The sequence below is a fragment of the Centruroides sculpturatus genome, unplaced genomic scaffold (assembly GCF_000671375.1).
Source record: "Centruroides sculpturatus isolate CEXI.00-Female unplaced genomic scaffold, Cexi_2.0 scaffold420, whole genome shotgun sequence".
Taxonomy (NCBI): domain Eukaryota; kingdom Metazoa; phylum Arthropoda; class Arachnida; order Scorpiones; family Buthidae; genus Centruroides; species Centruroides sculpturatus.
Window position 1 is genome coordinate 497,933 of NW_019384618.1, and position 24,536 is coordinate 522,468.

At 25.1% G+C, this 24,536-nt stretch overlaps 1 protein-coding gene across 8 annotated transcripts in view; it reads left to right on the top strand.

Annotated features, from left to right (window-relative positions):
- Positions 1 to 24,536, top strand: part of LOC111625411 (class A basic helix-loop-helix protein 15-like) — a 98,105-nt gene that overhangs the window by 38,377 nt on the left and 35,192 nt on the right. Inside the window, exon 1 of one of the 8 annotated variants that reach the window (XM_023368552.1) lies at positions 914 to 1,193. The exons of 6 other annotated variants lie outside the window; for them this stretch is intronic. The gene's annotated coding sequence lies outside the window, so the exon portion shown is untranslated. Of the gene's footprint in view, positions 1 to 913; positions 1,194 to 3,751; positions 4,105 to 24,536 lie in introns of those variants that run through there. One more of the 8 variants, XM_023368549.1, reaches the window with a different exon arrangement.

Here is a 24,536-nt window from a genome sequence, read left to right on the forward strand (position 1 = left end):
TAAGTAATACCCTTTGCAATCATGTCTGAATCAGTTAGAGTGTCAAGACGGATGAAGACTCCATGAGATACTTAAGTGCCATGTATGATAACAGAAATAGGATATCGGCAGTCTATTCAACGGATTAATGGCTTACGAGAAATTCTGATTCATTATTCACATGTGATCGCTTTGAAACCTGTTGGGAATTACTCTCTCCAACAACCTAGATTGACTTCCAAAATCTACAAATGAAATACACAAGTTGTCCCAATTTAGAAGTTCTTCGTTCATAATTCAATCCAGAGATAAAGTAAAGGAACAAATTTCCACGGCTTAAATGTGAATTCAAAATAATTTCTTATAAATATTTACAACTGGAAATAACAGTTGAGAAATTTAAGAATTTAATCGAAATGAAACGAATATATAATTTTTTTTTTATAAAAGTAAATAAAATTTGAATTTTATTTAACTTTAAAATACATTATTTAAGTCCAGNTGTCGACAGCAATTCCTATGTCATATTTCAAGTTTCTCACACTTCAATATAGTTTAATATCATTCAACTTTCCAATATATGTGAGTTTAGTTTAAATACTCTCTATTTCTCTTGTGAAGTCGATTCTTTCATTTCCTTTCATCTTTTACCTATGAAATAAGTTAAGGAGAATTTTATTTAACTTTAAAATACATTATTTAAGTCCAGCTTGAATTTATATCTACCTCATTGTCGATTAATAACATTAAAATATATTTAACACAGGTTTAAAAAAATTATGTTTTTCGGCTCTTAAAATATATAGAAGTGAAGATGTTTATTGTTTATTAATTTAAAAAATGAATTAAAAAAAATACTAACCTACTTCATTCGTTGTATGCCGGAGTAGCCTTGTAAACGTAGTTATCAGCTGATCAAACATTACTTTGTTCGGCAGATGTTGGAAATTCTTCATGTTTACTACAACGATTAACGATAATATATAATAATTATCAATAGTGTGAAACTAGAAAAAGTGTACTGTATATGGGATTGGAGTTTAGCGACGACGTCTTTCTCTACAAACTTAATCCTGGCGATGTAAAAATTGAAATCCTGTGCAGAACTTTCATCACTTGTCAGATATAAGCCTTGGGCAAAGCTTAGACCTGTTGATCTTTCGACTAGAAAAACTGTTAAAAATATACGCAGTTGAGAACAAGGACACGAGCAAGTACAGTTTTAATTTTATGAAAGTAAAATATCTTCTTTTGGAAAATCTGCTAAGGTTTTTTTTTTTTGAGAAACATATTAGGTAACACTGAGAATTCTCCACAGGTTTATATTCAGCTGTGTGCTATTGCGGTCGAAGTTGTGATTGAATGCACTTCTGTGGCAGACCTATTGATTTTTGGCCGTTTTGCCGATAAAACGACNTAATATAATATAGTTTTAATTCATAGATCATAGATGAAGCGTTTTAATTAAGAACTTCATTATCTTAACGGCGATGAGATGTATGAGTTTGTCTACTCATTATAAAATTAGTAATGACGAAAATACTTTTTAAAAAGATATTTTTGGATTAATTATTATTAAACGCGTGGTAGAGAAATTGTCTTTTGGCTTTAATATGCTTAATTATCATCACGATGCAGTACATTTGTGACCTATGGTGTTTAGTGGAAACAATAAATGGTTTTGACAGTTCAAAAGATTTAAAGAGATGCATCGTCGCCATTACGATAATTCAATAAAATGAATATGCGCTGCCAACAACGCTAGCTATCATTTTTATTTATATTACCAGTTAATATTTAAATATAAACATTTATTTCCTAAAGGGACGAAAGAAATGTTCTTTCTTAAACTTTCTTTTAAATTTATTGAAAAATTCTTCAAAATGTAAGATCCAATTGACAGCCATTTAAGACGAAAAAGAAAATATTTATGATATAATCTAATCTCGAAAGCTTAATTCGAAAAGAAGACGATATTTTAAGATTAAAAGTATTAAAATCAAATTTATTCTGCTCGAATTACTTTTCCAAAAATTTTAATTTTTACCTTATATTTTAATCAGATTTAACCAACATAAAATAGATTAATTTTCATTACAGGAGAACGGATTAAATGAAATTAAGCATTGTAAAGAATACTTTTAACAAATTGTAAAATTTACATTACACATTATTTTCTGCACTCGGTCTAGGTTACGTACTGTACTGTACATTTAAGTAATTTTACGAAGGATGTAAAATACGGTGCAATGCAATTCCCCTAAATAAACAGGCGTGAGAATGTATCAGACGGTCCGGATAAATGACGTCATCGCTTGGGGACAACTTTCCACTTTGAAGGCTTCTTGGTTGTCCTCAGGACACTGAAAATTTATTCTCTAATAGAACGATGAAAGGTTATTTATTTCACTTCAATAATACCAAATCATTAATAAACTCATTTCTCCAGAATTTATTACCGAGAGGTATATATTTTGATTAATATCCAACCCACATAACATTCATATTTCTTTATATGCGGGCTATTATTTCTCATTCAAATATGAAAACACAGCCTGAGGTCCTTTTGAATCGTACGACATTCTTTATATCATCCACAATATCAACAATGTTGAAATAAAGCTGTTATAAAAAGCTATCAAACCTATCACTCAACGAAAGCGTCAAATTTTAAACAATTATTTTTCTCATTAAAATTATTTTAAAAAAGGAAAAATTTATATTCTATTTGTTTAAATTAAGCCTACTTCATGTAGAAATGATATATTTTTAATAATAAAAAGTAATGCCGAATATAATTTTATAAATGTAGGGCTATACAAGAAACAGATTTAATCAGAAAATGTGAGTTTAATCTTTGGAAAGATTTGAATTCATATCTTTCAGTGATACACCGAATATATTATAATGTATAGTACGTTGTTTTTCAGGACATATTCGTTCAGTAGGATTCTTATATAGGATTATTTAACTTTACCATGGTAACAACTAATATAGTGAATGTTCCAATAGTTGGTTAATCCATGCAGCATAAATCCGAAGAACGTGAATTCGGATCCTTCCAGAACCAAACATGTTTTTTTCGATCATATTTTTACTTTAGGAGATATGTGATTTATACTTCGAATATTATCTCTTATTAACGATTGGACCAATGAGATTAGAAGAACATAAAATATCGATAGAAAATAACTGGAATTAGATAATTGCTGATAAATTATTTGAAAATAATTAACAGATAGTAAGCATCGAAGGACAGCGTTATCAATAAATTATCATGCAGCATTAAAAAAACAAATACTTACAAGGCTGATATTAGAGAAGTTTCAACTTATTTTTGCTTGATTTTTATAAATTTGAGTAAAATACACTTTAGAAATATTAATAAATAATCTTAGATTTATTCGGTTATAAATTCTTATTTGAAAAATAATTAACTACTAGGGTTACATTATTAAATTTTATTTAAGATAAGAGAGAACTTTAAAGAGAAAACATATAATGGACTAGAGTATGGCAGCTGTCCTGACAGGTGGTTGTCAGTTGATTGAACAACTGCTAATGCCTGTGCATGTGGGTAATATTAAAATGTATATGTTTCATTAAGAAATTATCTACATGTAATTTAGAAAATTCTACATTATATTGATGTAATTATTAAAAACTACGTAAAACGGAACAAATGGGCTTTACTTTTTTATATATTGATTATTCAAAACTATTGCTATTTTTAGTACTAAAGAAGTACTAATCCAATGTCAATCTGTGGCTAAGAAATTGTTTTCCCGTTCCACTCTTTTCCTATTCCATAAAGCATCCTCCTACAGCCTCCCCCGCATCCTGACTGTTTACGACGCTCTGACGCTACAGGTGATGACGTCAGGAGAGACGAGTGTAGCTATTGGCCAGAAGACTCCATGAATGAGACCGATATGTTACCAATGGCTAGGGTGCGCGGCATCAGACACGGCCTAGCTAGCAACATGTACCGTAGTAACTTCACCCAGTTTAACTGCAACTACCTGTGGCTTTACTAAAATTTGTTCTATTCTATTCTGACGTTAAACAAACTGGAAAAAGATCGAACGTTGAAGATACCTGCTGAATTGTATACAACAGAAGCAGGTAAGGTTCTGTTAGCTTTTATAACGGAATAGGATGTGTTAGCTTGGTCGGTTTAGCTTCCGAACCTTGTTCCATTAGATTCTCCTCTCTAAGCTCGTTGATCTTCTGATTTATACTGTCGAATAGAAAGTTCTTAATTTTATTGCAGACAACAAACATTGATTTCTTTTCGTCTTTTTTTTAAAACACTATTTATATATTATTTCAAATAAATCTTTTATAACCTGACAATCCTTAATCGCGAAAATAATTTTAATATTTGTTAGATAATAAAATAAATTAAATGACAAAATAAAATTTACATAGATTGAATAATGACAACTCGAATTTTATCATTTGCGTGTTAACCTTAAAGTACAGATATTTTATTTAAAATTTTAAACTACTTTTATTTAGGAAAATTATTGTAACTTTAAATTAATTAACATCTCTCCCTTCTTAATTTAATTTTGGATAATTAGTTCTAATAAATCACTACCGTTTCTATTCATTTTCTAATTGGTCGAGTGCTCTTGCCAGTGCAAATTAATAAATTAATTTTTTTTTGCGTTTTATTTTTATATTTCAATTTAGAAATTGTATAAATTTCCTTTTTTTAATGAAGATTTTTGCTAATTTCGAAATAACTTTAATAACGCAATTTATATAAAATGGTTCCTCTTCTAACTGAGAAATAATAATAATATTGGCAACAGCTAAAACAAAAATTACTTTTGAAGGATTTACGAGTCTCTTTTCTGATCTGTCTGCACACAAAATGCATTATTGCCACTTAATTTTGGCATAAAATGGATGTAAGCCAAATGTACAACAGAAATATCCATCATTATTGAAGGAAGTTAAATGCCTCTTTAAGCCATACAAATACAAGATAGAGAAGTCAATATGTATGATCCATTTTGAATTATTCCATATTCACATCTGCTAGTAAGCTATTAAAACTATATTGTTTACTATTATAGAATTAATGATGATATAATGAGAGTTAATATTTTTATATCATTCTTGAATTGTAGAGTGTTTGTATTCATAAAGAGACATTTTAAAAAATTCTCTATTATTCTAATAACTAGAAAAATAAGTTTCAGATTTTATAGCTATTTAGAGTAATTTAAAATATATTACTGGCTATTATTTAANGTAAAATATAGTAAACTTAATTATGGTTATATAATTATCAGATAGATAAATAAATAAATAATAAGGTTACAAAAGTTAATAGCCATAGATTCCCTAAGTTATCGCAGTTATTAGTGTTTCCATCCCTATTAGATAAGAGATGAGAAATGGGGAACGACACCTATTTTTCTTTATTATCTCTATTTCTCTTGTGAAGTCGATTCTTTCATTTCCTTTCATCTTTTACCTATGAAATAAGTTAAGGAAAGCCGAATGCACTTATTTCTAGTAGACTGTGACCTTTGTCTGATCTGCAAGTAGGTCAAACAAACTTTGATACATTGTCGATGCTTGTCTCTCACGAGAAGAGACCACGTGTTCTATACACGACGACTTGAATATAGATAAGGAAATTAAAATTCCTCTTACTTATTAAAATAATAAGCTGTTTTATACTGAATACATAATTTGCTAAGTTAGGCATTTTTGTGAATTTATTCTTTTATAAATAATTTTCGTAAAAAGACGTATTTATTTAATAAAAATTTTACTAAATATTTAATAAAATGTCTAACTTACATTAGAAATAAAAAAAAATTATAAAAATTATATTAGTTTCATTATATACGAATTTAATACATAAAATTATATAGGGTATTATTTTTTATTAATTAAAATTTGAATTATTTAAGTTTAGATTTTAATGACTTCTACTGAAGTTATTTAAATTAAATTTTTATGTTTTAAATATTAAGTATTTTTTTATATTTACGTCATACTATTTCGTCTTAAAATTTTATTTAAATGTACAGTATGTATAAAAACAAGCTGGTAATTAAGTCTTCTTGAAATATCATAAATCTTTTCTTTTTTTATTGTAAATTCATAATGAAGTAACAAAATAAAAAGTCAGGCAAAGTTTTTTATATTCATAGAAAATATTAATCAATTTTGAGGTCATAAAGTGTTGAAGTGATAAGAAACCTTAAAAGCATCTTTAATTGGACTACTTGGTATAGCCTGGGAATTGTCCTTTGTACTGTACTTTTCCATCCAGTGGATGGTAGGTAAAGACGTCAACAATTAAAGTTTGTCGTTATTTGTTTAGATGGAAAAACTTACGTTAAGATCAACTTTTTACTTCTATGATTAGCCAATGTTTCAAAAGTAATCAGAACATCAGCTTTATTTGGAAAACTTCCCACATTCTTTTCAATTAGCTTCATTTTCCGTCTAACTTCGATTTGTGTTCTTCTCTACAGCAGAGTACTCAATTGTGTTACTTGACAATAGGAAAAAATATTTACCCCAATGTCACCTTTAAAACACATTTCTTTTATGGATTAAAACGCGTTAAATCAAAATGATTTAAACCAAGCTGATTGATAGCGATAAGATGATTCGTCACTCGATCTCGTTTAGTATTATCTACTAATAATTTGCTTAATGAATTTTCACCATGAAAACTGATTTCCCATTCGCTTTCAATTAAGAATTAAAATGAATATGAACAGTTTTGGTCGAATTACTAATATTTTTAAATTCTAGTTTGATTTCTAGCTTTTAACAGATTTCAAATAAAGATAATTATTTATCTATATACAATGAATGTAAATATAAAAATATAAAATACTGTTGAATTTGTAAAAATAAAAACAAAATAAAAAAATAAGAAAATAGGGCTTTAACGCGTTTAAAAACGAAAGTTTTTTTTCGTCACTTTTTTTCGATTCTGTGAAAATATTCAAAGAAAGACACCTGTGTATACAGTTCCCTACACTGTCAGAAACACGTAGATGGTTGATATGTCAAGCTAGTTATGTCCTTATCAAATGTAAGTTTCCTGACAAATACTCATGTTTCTTCTCATTTCCACTGTTGCAACCTTCTTCAACTGTTGAACATATACTATTGCAAGATTTACTAAAATAAAAAGTAAATTTAAAAATAAAAATAAAACTTTCTTTGCTTTAAAAACTTCCATGATAAAAAAAGAGTTGTTTGTTCCTTCTTTTTATAAGAACTTTACAAGCTTTTTATATGTAAATACATTTATATAATTAAACATTCTTTCTTATTTTGAATTAAATAAAATCGTTTAATCACAGATAATTAGCGATCATGAACATCTTTCATTATAAAAGAGAATTCGGTTTTCAAAACAGGCATTTTGCATCATTATATCAATTCATATAATATCTAAATAAGCAAATGGACATGTAAATATTAATATATATAATACAAATGATTGCTAAGCGAAATAATGTTACACGAGGTCGCTAACATAGGGCATTACCCTTATGTAGCATGCTGAGTCTTAAAGGTAGTTCCACTGTTCTACATCAATGTCCTGCAGAGAAACGAGATTCACAGACACTGTTACACAGTGCCAGATCAATTAGAAGTGTGACCTTCGACGTTAGTATCTGGTTACATTTTTTATATAGAAAAAACGAATAATACACGCCAGTGCTCCACCAGGTGAAATCGTGAACCGGAAAAATAAGAATATTCCATTAGAATGATAATACAAAGGATACCATTTGCCATTAACGATAGATATTTCTTCGAATCCATAAAAAAAGAAAATATTAAGTGAATTATATAATACTTATATCATGGCAAACACATTTATATTTATTTATCCTATTAACCTGTTTAATTAAATATAATATACCAACAGCATTTTGTATTTGCTTGAAAGTTGAGACCAGCATGACAAGTCTACATGTAAAAAAAAATTAATTTTTTCATCTCTTTTTAGATATGAATGTAAAATTTTTCATCAAATATTCTTTAAAATATTGTTTCTTTAGAGATTTTCTTTTCTGCTGACATGGGTCTGCAAATATTGCAATTTTTGAATGGAAAAATAATGCCGAAGAAAGAATATGACAGCGAAACTGATATGCTAATGGACTGTTGCTTCGTTTTGTCTTTTCGTTTGATCACAGCCATCCGAAACTTCAATAATTGGCTTTAACTGGATAGTTAGCATATCAAATAAGTTGTGAACGATAAGAGTTTAAAATAAGAAAATCTTTACTCCAATACTCAAAAAATAATAAAAAGGTGTTGAATTGCAAAATATCAGTTATTATTAATGTAGTAATATCGTTAGTTCATGGACACTTTTATTTATAATAAAAATTCTTCCATAAAACTATGAAAAAAATCATTAAAAATATTTTCCTGGATACATTGTAATATTCGATTTTATTGTTTAATGTTAAAGGTTATTATTTCCCTTTATCGTTTGAAAAGAAAAAATAAAAACTTGTAATTAATTAATCTAAACGTTTTAATTACGTGAGGTTATTTGCGAAGTTTCTCATTGTTTTAAAAATCTACAAATATTTTAATGCTTGGTAAAAATTAATACACGGCTAGATAAACTTAGCTTAATATTTATAGAAATTAAATAATGAATATTTAATATGCCTTTTCATTAATTACAACTTACTTCACCATTGAGAGCATTAAATTTTATTTTATATTCTCTTCTTCCTGATTAGTGGATAATTGAATAAATTAATATATTGACTACATTGTAAGTTCTTCTCTTTTACATCAGAAATTACAATTATTTCGATATAAATTACAAGCAAGAATTTTATGAAAGATGTAAAATATAGTAAACTTAATTATGGTTATATAATTATCAGATAGATAAATAAATAAATAATAAGGTTACAAAAGTTAATAGCCATAGATTCCCTAAGTTATCGCAGTTATTAGTGTTTCCATCCCTATTAGATAAGAGATGAGAAATGGGGAACGACACCTATTTTTCTTTATTATCTCTATTTCTCTTGTGAAGTCGATTCTTTCATTTCCTTTCATCTTTTACCTATGAAATAAGTTAAGGAAAGCCGAATGCACTTATTTCTAGTAGACTGTGACCTTTGTCTGATCTGCAAGTAGGTCAAACAAACTTTGATACATTGTCGATGCTTGTCTCTCACGAGAAGAGACCACGTGTTCTATACACGACGACTTGAATATAGATAAGGAAATTAAAATTCCTCTTACTTATTAAAATAATAAGCTGTTTTATACTGAATACATAATTTGCTAAGTTAGGCATTTTTGTGAATTTATTCTTTTATAAATAATTTTCGTAAAAAGACGTATTTATTTAATAAAAATTTTACTAAATATTTAATAAAATGTCTAACTTACATTAGAAATAAAAAAAAATTATAAAAATTATATTAGTTTCATTATATACGAATTTAATACATAAAATTATATACGTAGAAAATAACGGTAATTTACTAGTTGGATTGAAATTATACTTTCAAATGGAAGATTTTAAAAGTTTTTAAATTTAATAAAGTAAATTTTACAAGATTTTTATATACGTATTCTATAAAATTTGGCAGCTTTTGTGATATTCTTAAAAGTAGAGTCAATTTTTGTAATTTAAATTTGAGTAATATTTTTGTTGAATAATAAAATTTGATTGATGCGTACAAAGAATCGTTCTATTGAATTTGTTTGCTATTTATAAAATAAGTGCGATAAAAATATATCGTAGAAAATACATATAAATAAATGGAGAGCGATGTTTCCAATCTGACAACTCTCAAGCAAGATTCCATGTTGCTAAGCAACAAGTTTACTTTGGATTAGCTGGAAACGATTAAAGCAAAAGACTTGCAGCTAGCCAAGTCCGATTAGAAATGTTGTTAACCTCTTTATTTCGAAAGCTTTTGCCTTGTTTTCTCTTAGAGCCTACTTGCCTCGCATTTAGGATAAATGTTTTAATTTACCCTAATATACCGATCGGCTGTAACTTTTATTTATTTATTTCCTCCAAATATGGGAAATGAACAAATAATAATGAATTATTTTTTTGCTATGAGATGTAATTTAATAATTATATGTTCGTAAGTACTGTACAATCATATTTTATATAAAAGAAACGATTTCGATTGAGTATTTATGATGAAATTATTGAATAAATTTCGAAAAATGATATTGGCAAATATCCTAAACAATGAAGGTAAACAATTGTTCTTCTACGTAACAAATAAAATAATGGTAAAAGTAAAGAGCTGATAGAAATTTAGTGGTGATTGATATCCGGTTTTCCACATTCTACACCAACAACATGCTTGGAGTGAAATGACAAATGCATCAATCAATCAAAAAGCACATCGTTTGATAAACAAAGTGTTGTTTCTATTCTGAATATTTTAGTTGACGGAACTCTCCAATCTTTATTGTGTACATTATTCATTTTTAGTCATCGCGTATTCGTCTCTTCACGTTGTTGTTTGACTGAATAAAACAGGAAGCAACTACATCTGTATACATAATAATGGTTTAATTCTATTGCTCGGAATAGATGTCGAAGGCATCTGTTGCCACATATTTGAATGAGCGATGTATATGCTGCGGTTGTACGAATTTCAACTCAATTTTATTTAACTCCATATCGTTTATTTTAAAGAAGTTTTTCTCAATAATTCCTTTTAGAAATAAAATCAAATTTTGTCGAGGACAAATTTATAAAAACGAGAAAATTTATTTTTCCACATCTCCGTTAATTTTAATTAATTTTAGAACAAATAAACCGACGTTTTAAAATGAGAAAATGTATAATTTACTGTTTAAAATGTGTGCAGAATTGAAATGACGAGGGACACGAAAAAGCACCAAATTTAATTTTCATTCGAGTAGTTTAATTAGGAAAAAGTTTGTTTCTGGAATTAAGAAATGTCGAAGAGAATTATGAGAATCGATTTAAAATATTAATAATATATATATTTTTAATTTTTAATTTTATGAAAGTAAAATATCTTCTTTTGGAAAATCTGCTGAAGGTTTTTTTTTTTGAGAAACATATTAGGTAACACTGAGAATTCTCCACAGGTTTATATTCAGCTGTGTGCTATTGCGGTCGAAGTTGTGATTGAATGCACTTCTGTGGCAGACCTATTGATTTTTGGCCGTTTTGCCGATAAAACGACAGGTGGATGTATTGTCGATAGAACTGCTTAATTCCCACTTGAGTGCGGAATTCGTTTCTAACTTGTTCAATTGAGAAGATATATTCTTTCTGAATTGCTTGCTTATTGATGGGCAATTTGAAAGCTCAGTCATTCGATTCTCATATTTCGAAAAATTTTTTATCTCCTCTCATAATACCGTTTATAATAGATACCTTATATTTGATCTAAATTTCTTATATAAACGCATTTCTTATCGAGAAACTTAATATTTTTAAAGGCGAAGATCGTATTCTTAAGTGAAACTTTGAAAAAGTTTCCCACTGCGCCAGATATTCTTGATTTTTTCCAGTAATATACACACTGAAAAATCGTTCATTTTATGATTAATTTGATTTAAATACCATTAATAAATTTATTAATATAAGTTTTTACTTAGAATTTTTATTCATTTTTATATAAACGCTACTCTATAAGTTATAATTAAATTTTACTTTAGCAACTCATAAACATTTCTTAATACTATTTTACTTAAGATAAAACGGTAATTTTCTTTTTACAGTTGGTTAAAAATATCAAATTTTTTAATAAACACGATTATACTCGATTCTATTCTGTCGTCCATTCAATTAATTTACATGATTGATTTTTATTGTTTAGATAATCTTCACTAATGTGAAAATATTAGCTGTAAATAGACCATTTCTACCCGAGGCCAGAAAACTAAACTGATAAATTAATATTGGTTAAAGAGCCAGACATTTATATCACAGAAGTTTTATTTGTTTATGATTCATTCTAATTATTCGAATTTATTATTGTTAAGCGAGGATATTAACAAATGTCGACAGCAATTCCTATGTCATATTTCAAGTTTCTCACACTTCAATATAGTTTAATATCATTCAACTTTCCAATATATGTGAGTTTAGTTTAAATACTTTGTTATCTTAGAATAATTTCTATTTATTTCTTTAAGACAACAAACATTGATTTCTTTTCGTCTTTTTTTTAAAACACTATTTATATATTATTTCAAATAAATCTTTTATAACCTGACAATCCTTAATCGCGAAAATAATTTTAATATTTGTTAGATAATAAAATAAATTAAATGACAAAATAAAATTTACATAGATTGAATAATGACAACTCGAATTTTATCATTTGCGTGTTAACCTTAAAGTACAGATATTTTATTTAAAATTTTAAACTACTTTTATTTAGGAAAATTATTGTAACTTTAAATTAATTAACATCTCTCCCTTCTTAATTTAATTTTGGATAATTAGTTCTAATAAATCACTACCGTTTCTATTCATTTTCTAATTGGTCGAGTGCTCTTGCCAGTGCAAATTAATAAATTAATTTTTTTTGCGTTTTATTTTTATATTTCAATTTAGAAATTGTATAAATTTCCTTTTTTTAATGAAGATTTTTGCTAATTTCGAAATAACTTTAATAACGCAATTTATATAAAATGGTTCCTCTTCTAACTGAGAAATAATAATAATATTGGCAACAGCTAAAACAAAAATTACTTTTGAAGGATTTACGAGTCTCTTTTCTGATCTGTCTGCACACAAAATGCATTATTGCCACTTAATTTTGGCATAAAATGGATGTAAGCCAAATGTACAACAGAAATATCCATCATTATTGAAGGAAGTTNTAAGTGAAATATCTGTCTAAAAACCAATTAAATAAAAAATTAAATGCTTTTTTTAAAATCAATGTCAGGCCCTAGAATGCATAATAACATATGTAAATTTACAATAGCATTCTATGTAGGTTAATTTCAAAGTTAATATTTTTTAATAAGCAACTTTTTGATATAAAATAAATCAGAAATGTTTAAGTAATTGGATTCTGTATCGTACTGTTCCATGTCTCTATTTTTATGTTCATATTTAGTAAAAATATTAAAGAAATTATTAAAATTATTATTGTCCGTGAATGCACATTTCTTTTGAATTTCACTATTGTAACTATAAGGAGCTTAACAGTCCAGCAAAAATATATATTTTCTTCTTTTCTTTTAAAAATGCCATATTATTATTATTAAACTGTAGAAAGAACAGACAAAACAAATTTTGTTCTTCTTGACTCTGAAAGGAGTTAGCGAACAAAATTGTTGGCAATTCTATCTTTCTTCTTAGCATTAAATTTCTAATATATATATATATATATATTTATTCAGAATTTATCCTGCAAATTTCGTTATGTGAAATCTAATAGTTTCGTTTAAATATAAAGAAAAAATATATAAAAATAAAAAGTAAATAAAATCTTTGATGATAGATTTTAATTTAAATAGTATTTAAAAGTAGCAATTTCTTATAATATAAGCGCTAACTGTATAAAAAAAAAACAATACATTATTCGAATAGACAAATAAAAAAATGTTAAACCTGCAAGATAATATTAATATTATAAATACTTATTTAAATGTCATGAAATAAATTAGAACAAAATAATTTCGTTTTATACGGATTTATTGCTATTCGTAAGAGCTTTGATTCAATTTTTTCATAATTGTATTTTTTGTTTTTTGATCCACAATACAGAATTTTGTCCAATTATATTATTAGTTTTAAAAATGATCGGAATTATTGATGTCATTCAACCGAAAGTTTAAATGACTACTTGGAAAAAGAACAATTCTTAATTATAAAGTAGCCTTTATTTAGGAATATTTTTCAAGTTTCTAAAATTCTTATTTATGTATTCTCTTAATTATATTTTTCATCTTTGTTTCAAAACAAATATTTTTCTATTTACATATAAATAAATATATAATTTTGTAAATCCCCTAAAATTTACTTTAACTATATATATATAACTTATTATATATATAAATTATAAATATATATATAGATGTGATAATTGTTTTTATGTTTGAATTTGTTGAAGAAAACTCGATAGCAAAGTATTTATTTTTGGATCTCGTAAAAAATTTTTAATATTTTTAACTACAATAATCTTAATTATTCTTTAAGTAATTATATTATATAATTAAAATTCTACAGGATTATTTCATTACTTACTTTATACATAACTACTTAAAAAGATGATTGAATAATTGTAACATTTTTTTATTTATACAATTTTCTATTCAAGAATCATATTCTTTATAACGTTTTAATACTTGACTGAATATGTTTTAAATTTATAATCAAAATTGTTGTTATATTTTAAATTTATAACTATTTAAATGATCATCTATATAGAGGTGTAGTTCAGCGGACGGTGCAGTTTTTATGGCTTCTATTGTGGCTTTTATGTATAAAAATAAAGTTTTTGAACACCTTTTAAAGATAAATTAGCTAAAAAGTGTTCTCTTTTCTCAGTAATGTTATTTATCTAAATATAATGTATAGTGTATATATATTTTGTCCATAAATGCTAAATGTATACACTTATATAACCTTCAATACAATATGCAACCTTATTAAATACTTTAGGGTATGTGATAAAGTCTAGCAAGTGGGATGTAGCTTTCCTATCCTCCCTATTTTCTATTTTCCCTATTTTTTGTATTCCCTATTTAAAAGTTTTCCTATTTTCGTGTAATGAATAGCTGCAATGAGCAATTTTTATCATTAAAACTATTTCATATTGAATGAGAGAGTNCAAAAATTATTAAGATAATTACATGCTCCGAGTGATTTTATAAGGTTTGAACAGAAATCCAAGGAAAGATTTAATTGTAAATTTCTCCTTATTGTCTTTAAGTAATTATATTATATAATTAAAATTCTACAGGATTATTTCATTACTTACTTTATACATAACTATTTAAAAAGATGATTGAATAATTTTAACATTTTTTTATTTATACAATTTTCTATTCAAGAATCATATTCTTTATAACGTTTTAATACTTGACTGAATATGTTTTAAATTTATAATCAAAATTGTTGTTATATTTTAAATTTATAACTATTTAAATGATCATCTATATAGAGGTGTAGTTCAGCGGACGGTGCAGTTTTTGTGGCTTCTATTGTGGGTTTTATGTATAAAAATAAAGTTTTTGAACACCTTTTAAAGATAAATTAGCTAAAAAGTGTTCTCTTTTCTCAGTAATGTTATTTATCTAAATATAATGTATAGTGTATATATATTTTGTCCATAAATGNTTTTATGTATAAAAATAAAGTTTTTGAACACCTTTTAAAGATAAATTAGCTAAAAAGTGTTCTCTTTTCTCAGTAATGTTATTTATCTAAATATAATGTATAGTGTATATATATTTTGTCCATAAATGCTAAATGTATACACTTATATAACCTTCAATACAATATGCAACCTTATTAAATACTTTAGGGTATGTGATAAAGTCTAGCAAGTGGGATGTAGCTTTCCCATCCTCCCTATTTTCTATTTTCCCTATTTTTTGTATTCCCTATTTAAAAGTTTTCCTATTTTCGTGTAATGAATAGCTGCAATGAGCAATTTTTATCATTAAAACTATTTCATATTGAATGAGAGAGTTTTTAATATAAAAAGAAAATATTTAAAATTTTTAAAATTACATTTACATACTGATTCAAATTGAATCAATAATATTTGTCATTAGATTGAAGTTCGATGTTTTTCATTAGAATTTGTTTATAATAAATTTAAAAAATATTTATTCTATTTTAAATTTGATTGTCAGCCCTGTTGTTAAAACCATTCGGTTTTAATATATATTGCCATCTGTACATATTTATGGGAGTAATTGACTTAAATACCTACATTTGAATATAGAGTAAATGAAAACCTGGTCATTTGCCTACTGTTTCAAATTTTATGGTTACAAATTGTTGGCATTTTTTAAGTAAAATTTATTCAATATAATTTCTTAAAAAGAATTGTATAATGTTTTAAAAAGACAATAATAATTCTGAATCTTTCTTAAATTAATTATCAGTATATACTCATATTAAAGGAAATTTTCTATTATTGTTATAGAAGAAGATAAAAAATTAAGTAATAATGTATAACAACATTTAATTGTATATATTTTTAATATATAAAATTATTTTAAAAATTTTCTGCTTTTAGAAAACTTACTTATAAAGTAATATGCAATAATTATCTATAATAATTGTACAAGGGGAAAAATATATAGACATTTTATAAAGATATATAGTACACATAGTTCAAAAAATTAAATATGATATACGCTAAATATATTAAGTACCTTTTGTCATTAATCCAGTCGAATCTGTCAACAATGGTCACCTCTAAACATCGGTCATTATTATCAGGAACGTTTTTCTTGAACAAAATAACCTTCAAACAACGGCTATTTTTTTTATGTTTCCGTCAGGTTTAAGAGTTTGATTGTATATAAAAAATTGAGAGAAATGACTAAATTTTAAGTTAGTCTTTACCGTAGAAATTAAATAATATCACAATAGGAATAATTAGAGTAATCGATTAAGTTATGAAATTTTAGAAGACAAAAAATAGAATAAATGGATCTTATAAAAAATGGAGGTTTAGAATAATGAGAAAAACCGTAATTATTGCAGCAACCGAATTAATCTTGATTCGATGTCGAGGGTAATGGTAAAGTTTGTAGATATTAAACTTATATGAATTATCAGACATATTTAACGTGACAACATCATTGAATTTAATTATTAATTCGAAATATATACACGTTTATACATTAATTATAGACTTATGTGGTATCAATTTTTAGCATTATGAAATACTCATTTAATATGGCGCCTTTTAAAAATAAATTTTTTAAAAGTGAAAAATTTAAAATTTGAATAATGTTAAAGAAAAATCTATATTTTTAAATGCCACAAATAATAATTACTTATTATTATTATTTTGTCAGAACGTAAATTTTATAAAATATTTTGGATCAGCCTATTCAAAATTATGAATCAAACATCCTTCTGTGAATAAATTTATAACGCCTAAGTTGAAATGTTATTTTTTTATGTGACTAAAAATCGAAGAAACTGCAAATACATAAAAAAATAATAAAGACCCATCTCCATAACAAATTCCAAATCAAGTCTGTCATAAATCAATATTTTTGTGGTAGATATATTTGTTTTAATAAAGTTAGAAAATGGACACTGACATCCTTCTGCAAATATTTCTCCTTTAAATTTCATTAAAAAGAATCCGCCAAAAATTATTAAGATAATTACATGCTCCGAGTGATTTTATAAGGTTTGAACAGAAATCCAAGGAAAGATTTAATTGTAAATTTCTCCTTATTGTTAGGAATATTAAATATAGTTTTATATCCATAAAAAGTAAAGTTATAATATGGTGACGATTTATAATTAATATTGAATTTCATATTTAATTTTTAAAAATATATATATCTGGCGAATGAATAAATATATAACTAGTCTGTAGTGTAAATAATATGAATGAAATGTATTGTTCATTGATTTTTTTTTTCGTGTGCTTAATTTAGTCGTTAATAGGCAGTCAGATTGCATAAGATAGTTTAGATTTATTTCACGAGACATCAATGCCTAATGATATAATTATATACGTAATGGGCAATGGCCTATTATGAATGCGTTTGTAACGTTATGAGTGACGCACAATGTCAGTCTTCATGAATGTAACGCTCTCTTCAATGTGGAGTGATGGTTTTTAGAATTTTAATAAGTAAACAGAGGAAAATTTAAATTAAATGAACTATTTTCTAGCATTTACACAGAGCTATAAGTGAGGAATAAAGCGTGACCCAAACTACTCACGAAAAACTGTGAAAATTCGAATTTGATTTCAGATGTTGAAGAATCTCTTTCATCTTTTAAAGCGCTAAATTTATGTAAAAACGCCGNGATAATACCCACTATAAATTTGATTTTGATTATAGGAAATGCCACAAAGTTTATTAGCTACAAGCTTTTCTTGGCAACAAATTCCCATTAAAATCCTACAAATATTTATATTTTTATTCTGGATATATAATATAAAGATCAGGAAACCACCTTTTTTATTTGATTGATATAAATTCAATTCGCCGCGTGTTTTAAAATTAAACAGTAATTTAAAAAAGATAAAAAATAAATTTATGAATTTAAAAATTCATGAAAAAGTTAATTTAAATTCTTGTTCAATGAATTCGAATTTAAATGAATCAAAATTGAAATATTAGATATTCTCTTCAATTTACCAATAAAAAAGTTAAATTATCTTTGACAAGTAAAATCGTAGAATTTTGTAATTATTCTGGGGAAAAAATAGAAAATTAATAACATTACACTCAATTTCTACGAATTTTCGCATTTATAATTATCTTTAATTAATTAATTTAAATAAGCTATAAACGAAAAGGGATAAGAATTTGATAAGTAATTAGCAAATTAGCATCAACTAAATAACTTTCGAATTACTTCCCTATTGTTTATGAAATGTTAAATCTAAACACGTTACACAGAATATAATCTACTGACAGAAATCTGATTAGACTGAAGTCGCAGCATCATGTTCCCAGAAATGGAACCTCGTTGAATAAGAAAATTATTCATTTTTATATTTATTTTTTTATTAGTAATCGCAATAATAAAACTATCAAATGATTAATCAGTTAATTAATTAATTTTCTATTTTTATTAAAAAAAAATAAATAATTTGAAACCTTATCTGACTAAAATTAATAATATTTATCATTATTATATTAACTAAACCTTGGCTTTGTAACTTATTTTTTACTTAGTTTATTATGGAAAATTTTATTTTCTATCTTTAATTTTAATTAAAAAATGTTTTATATGAAATTAAACACAACTTTAAATTATAATGAAGAAAATGTTATGAATTGTTTAATAAGAGAAATATTAAACTTTATAAAAATATAACATTAATATCAAACACAATTTATTTTCATTCAAAACTACTTCAGAAACTATTTACATATTTTCAAAAATGATTGAGAACCAACTAAGTTTAAAATAAATAAAAGAGTATTTTTAATTTTTGATTTTATCATGAAAAATTATTTACTTAAACATACATAAAATAGATGCATTCGTTATTCTTTAACAAATACTTTAATCATATTATTAAACATTGAAATATAAAAATGTTTCGAATTTAATTTCGAATTAATTTTGAAGAGATTTATACACACAAACTGTGAATCAACACTCTTATTACTAGTTGATATATATATATATATATATTTACATACATGTTGATATTGAAATATAAACTAAGATATATTAGAATATTAATAAACACGTCGAAGGCACTTAAAAGTATGTACAGAATTCAACTAAACTTATGATAAGAGCTAATAAAAAATTTATAATTTTTATATTAAAAATAAACTAGATTTGTTTACATTTTTAAAATTTAATATTAAGTAAGGTTCTGTATAGATTATATTTATACATATATATTTTAATATATACTGAGATAATTCTATACATAAATTGTTTTTAGTATTAGTTTAGTTCTATGTTAAAAGAGTTCTTGGTGAACACGATTTACAATCTTCTATGTTCACTAAGGACACTTTTTACAGTACGTAGAACATTCTACACATAGAAAAATTAAACTAGAAACATCTTTATATAAAAGATACAGATTTAGAATGAAGTTTTCTTTTACCTAGAAGTTTAGTTTTATCAGTTACATTTATATCAATTTTAACAAGAAATTTTCAACAATTTTTCAATTTAATTTAATGAAAATTTTTGTTTCATAACTTTTATTTGTGTATTATACTATAAAAATATGATTACAACTTTTAAACAATTCAATCGATTAAATTATGCGAATAAGAAGCGTAAAAATATTTCATATTATCTCTTATTTTTTAAAATGTATTTAAATTTTACATAAGTTGTATTTGAATTGATAAGACTTTATTGAATGCGCGAAATTTCAAATTTACTTGTAAATTCATTGTGTATTGTTTTTTAGTATCATACATCAAATTCTGACGTTACTGTTGTGCTTTCATATTTGATGAATATTTTTACAAGCCGATTCAGTCTTCGTTTTATTCCAGTGGAGAATAAAACGAAGACTGAATGTTAATGAGACGTGGTGGTTGAGAAAAGTCTCCAACCGCCTTAAAGATGTCGGAGATTTTTCCCAGCCGCCTTGCCATCTCATTTTATCTTTTATCAAACTCTCTTAAGTCATTGCCCTTGTTTATTTCGGTTGTACTATACACATTGACTAACTGTTTATCATGATGGCTTCTTGCTTATAAGTAGTTGGCATTTGAATGTTCAAATAGAACCTGCCAGTCCCTATCATTTATTAATGTTTTGTTTGATTAGCCCATGAATATATAAAAATGTACACAGGCTACAGTGAAGCAGAGAAGGAACTTGNTAATCAGAAAATGGACAATTTTTTAATTTTTTTTCCTCTGATGGAACCTCTAAAGTTCATGGGCCTGGATCATTGGACTAACAAAGTTGCACTCTCTCTTATAGGGCCTATAGATATATATATATATATATATTTACATACATGTTGATATTGAAATATAAACTAAGATATATTAGAATATTAATAAACACGTCGAAGGCACTTAAAAGTATGTACAGAATTCAACTAAACTTATGATAAGAGCTAATAAAAAATTTATAATTTTTATATTAAAAATAAACTAGATTTGTTTACATTTTTAAAATTTAATATTAAGTAAGGTTCTGTATAGATTATATTTATACATATATATTTTAATATATACTGAGATAATTCTATACATAAATTGTTTTTAGTATTAGTTTAGTTCTATGTTAAAAGAGTTCTTGGTGAACACGATTTACAATCTTCTATGTTCACTAAGGACACTTTTTACAGTACGTAGAACATTCTACACATAGAAAAATTAAACTAGAAACATCTTTATATAAAAGATACAGATTTAGAATGAAGTTTTCTTTTACCTAGAAGTTTAGTTTTATCAGTTACATTTATATCAATTTTAACAAGAAATTTTCAACAATTTTTCAATTTAATTTAATGAAAATTTTTGTTTCATAACTTTTATTTGTGTATTATACTATAAAAATATGATTACAACTTTTAAACAATTCAATCGATTAAATTATGCGAATAAGAAGCGTAAAAATATTTCATATTATTTCTTATTTTTTAAAATGTATTTAAATTTTACATAAGTTGTATTTGAATTGATAAGACTTTATTGAATGCGCGAAATTTCAAATTTACTTGTAAATTCATTGTGTATTGTTTTTTAGTATCATACATCAAATTCTGACGTTACTGTTGTGCTTTCATATTTGATGAATATTTGACAATATTTGTCATTTATTTCTCGAGCAAACTGTCAAAATAAGTTATGTAATAATATCTTTTGTGACAATAGACATATCCTTTAAATATATATTATAGACTTGATATATATAACATGATCAGATTTGATCAAGCATATCATGCAAGTTAAATGATAATCACTCTATATTTCTATGCAGTTGATTTTTTCCATAAATATCAAACTAAAAGATTTTATATAAGCAAATAAAAAGATTTTGTAAGCACAAAAAGTAGGACTTGGAAGATATACACTCTTCAAAATTGTAGAAACATTCAATTGCCCCAATTTTAATATATTTTTTATGAGAACTCTTACTTCTTTGATGTTGATGTATATTTACTGAGCTTTTATAACCAAGATTTTATTTAAAAGTATGTTTTTTGAGGAAATTTTCCTTTATGAACAAAAGTCTTTATTAAAAGATTTTATTAAATTTTATCTTATGAAATAAATATACCCATTCATTATTTTTACTTCAAGAGAATATTTATATCTTATGATAAATTTAAATAATATTTTACGTAAAAAGAAGACAATAAATTACTTTGGATGATTAAAAATAAAAATTTAAAAAATTTAAAGAATCGAACAGACCTTGAATTATCTTTTAAAAGTAAATATTTAATAGGCTGGAATTAAATTACTCCTTTAATTTAAATGACATAAAAAGTTTAAAAAAGAGTAAAATTTTTTTATTTAATATTCTGTCAAATGCAATATTCTAAATCAAAAATTCAAAATTTTTCTTAATGTTTAAGAAATTATTTTACTTTTGAAATTAAACAGTATTTTTATAATTTAACTCTTCAATATACAGTATCTGACAAAGCAAGTAAAAAGAATTTCATGTTATATGAAGTTTAACATTATTTTATATTCTGAATTTTATATATGTTAAAATTAAATCTCGTGGAATGTTTTATGATGATTTATATAAAATATAATAATTTGAATCATCATTTGTCTATACATTTGTCCTTACTTCGTTTGCTGGACTTTCTAATAGACTTAACTATTGTAAAATAAAATTATTTTTATTCAAGTACACATCATCAAAGTTTTGAATGTTATATTGATGCTGACTTCTCGAAAGCATTTTTCCATCATTGTTACTCATAAAACGAATTTAATGCCGAATAAAGTTAAAATAAATATCAAAAGAGTTGTTAACGAGAATTCTGAAATGTTATTTCAATTAAATAACCTGTTGTTTTAATTAAAGGAGAAATTTGGCACTTGTCTCGTGGTATTAACCGGTTGTCCAGTTTGTCCTCAATAGCTAGCAGCGATAATACCCACTATAAATTTGATTTTGATTATAGGAAATGCCACAAAGTTTATTAGCTACAAGCTTTTCTTGGCAACAAATTCCCATTAAAATCCTACAAATATTTATATTTTTATTCTGGATATATAATATAAAGATCAGGAAACCACCTTTTTTATTTGATTGATATAAATTCATTTTTCTTCTATTTTTCCGAACATTATTTTCCAAATTTATATTAAAAAATTTTTTGATTTTATAAACTTTATAAGCATTAATTTCACGAATTATCAATTGTTAATGCCATCGTCTTTTAAAATATCTAACTGATTATATAATTTATTAAAACTTAATAGTTTTAGGTCTTCAACTAAAGATTATTGTTTAAAAAAAATAGCCCATAGAAAATTGTTTGACTTATAACATATTCAGGAATATTTGAATTTCTCTACAAAAATTCTTCATTTTAATAATTTTGCATTTTTAAAACTTATCATCTAATCAGCTTGTTATTTTTATTTATTCAAATTTATGTAGCAGTTTTTCTTTTTATATTTTCCCAATTATGATTTTCAATCCTTAGAAAAAGAGGGAAAAATAATAAATAAATATTGATTGATTTATGCCCTCTACTTTTTTGATCGAATTAAGTAAAATTTCTTAAATTTATAAATTATTAAAATTATTCCATTGATAAAAGGTTATTTTTATTTAAATTTATGTATTAAATTAATTAGATATAATTCAAAATGAGATTGATTCTCAGAAATTCAATATCCAGCTAACATAATTGTTTATGTATTTTTCTGTTTTTAAAATAAAAAAAAAATACTATAACATAAGAAAATATATGCTATTTTTTCAGTTGTAAGTTGCCATTGGTTTAATTTAAATATAATTGGTCAGCACTATTATTATTTTCATTTAAATCAGATGCCTTAAAGTTTAAAACTCCAAAAAACCGCAAGTTTTAATGAATTTTTTTACTTAATATTATAAAGTTTAAACGTTTTATTTTATGAAACATAATTAAATTTTTAAATATCATAATATAAAGAAGAATAAAAATATTAAAAATGAATGTTACTTGATAAACTTTACCCTACACAGAAATGACCTAATTTTAAGCTAAACGTCTCTCTGATGATTAAATATAATTCAATGTGTGAAATTGTGTCATGTTTTTATTATATAATTTTATATTTTTATTCGATTTTAATTAATTGTAAAAAGACATTTTTTAGAATTTTATTGCGTATTGCCATAAAATATTCCATTTCAATACCGGAAAAACAAATTGAAGTAATTCTTTTATTCTGTTATATTTTAAGAAAATGACAATAAATTTCAGTTTAGATATTGTGTGCAATAAATCGAATTTCCTGTTTACTTTACGTCTATTTGTAGACTATCTGACCCAATCTTGTTTCAGCTTAGCGAATCGTTATCTGACGAAATTAATGATACATCTAATCGTCAAAATCTCTTTTATTGTCGAATAAGAAATTAATAAAACCAAATATTTTACTCATATTTTATTAATATACAAGAAAATTGTATTAGAAATATTCTACCAGTTCTCTGAAGCGATAAACACTTTGTAAATTCTAATGAAATGCTCTTAACTTTAAATATATAAGTTATTTATAAATATAGCCTTCTATATTTCGTTTCTTAAATCACTCATTATTTCTTATTTTTCGTTTCTCTTTCATTTTATTTTCCTTTTGCGAAGGCTTCCGGATACATGCCCAGGATACCCGTCCACAAATCCAACCCTGGCTGCTACCCTATATTTAAATATAGT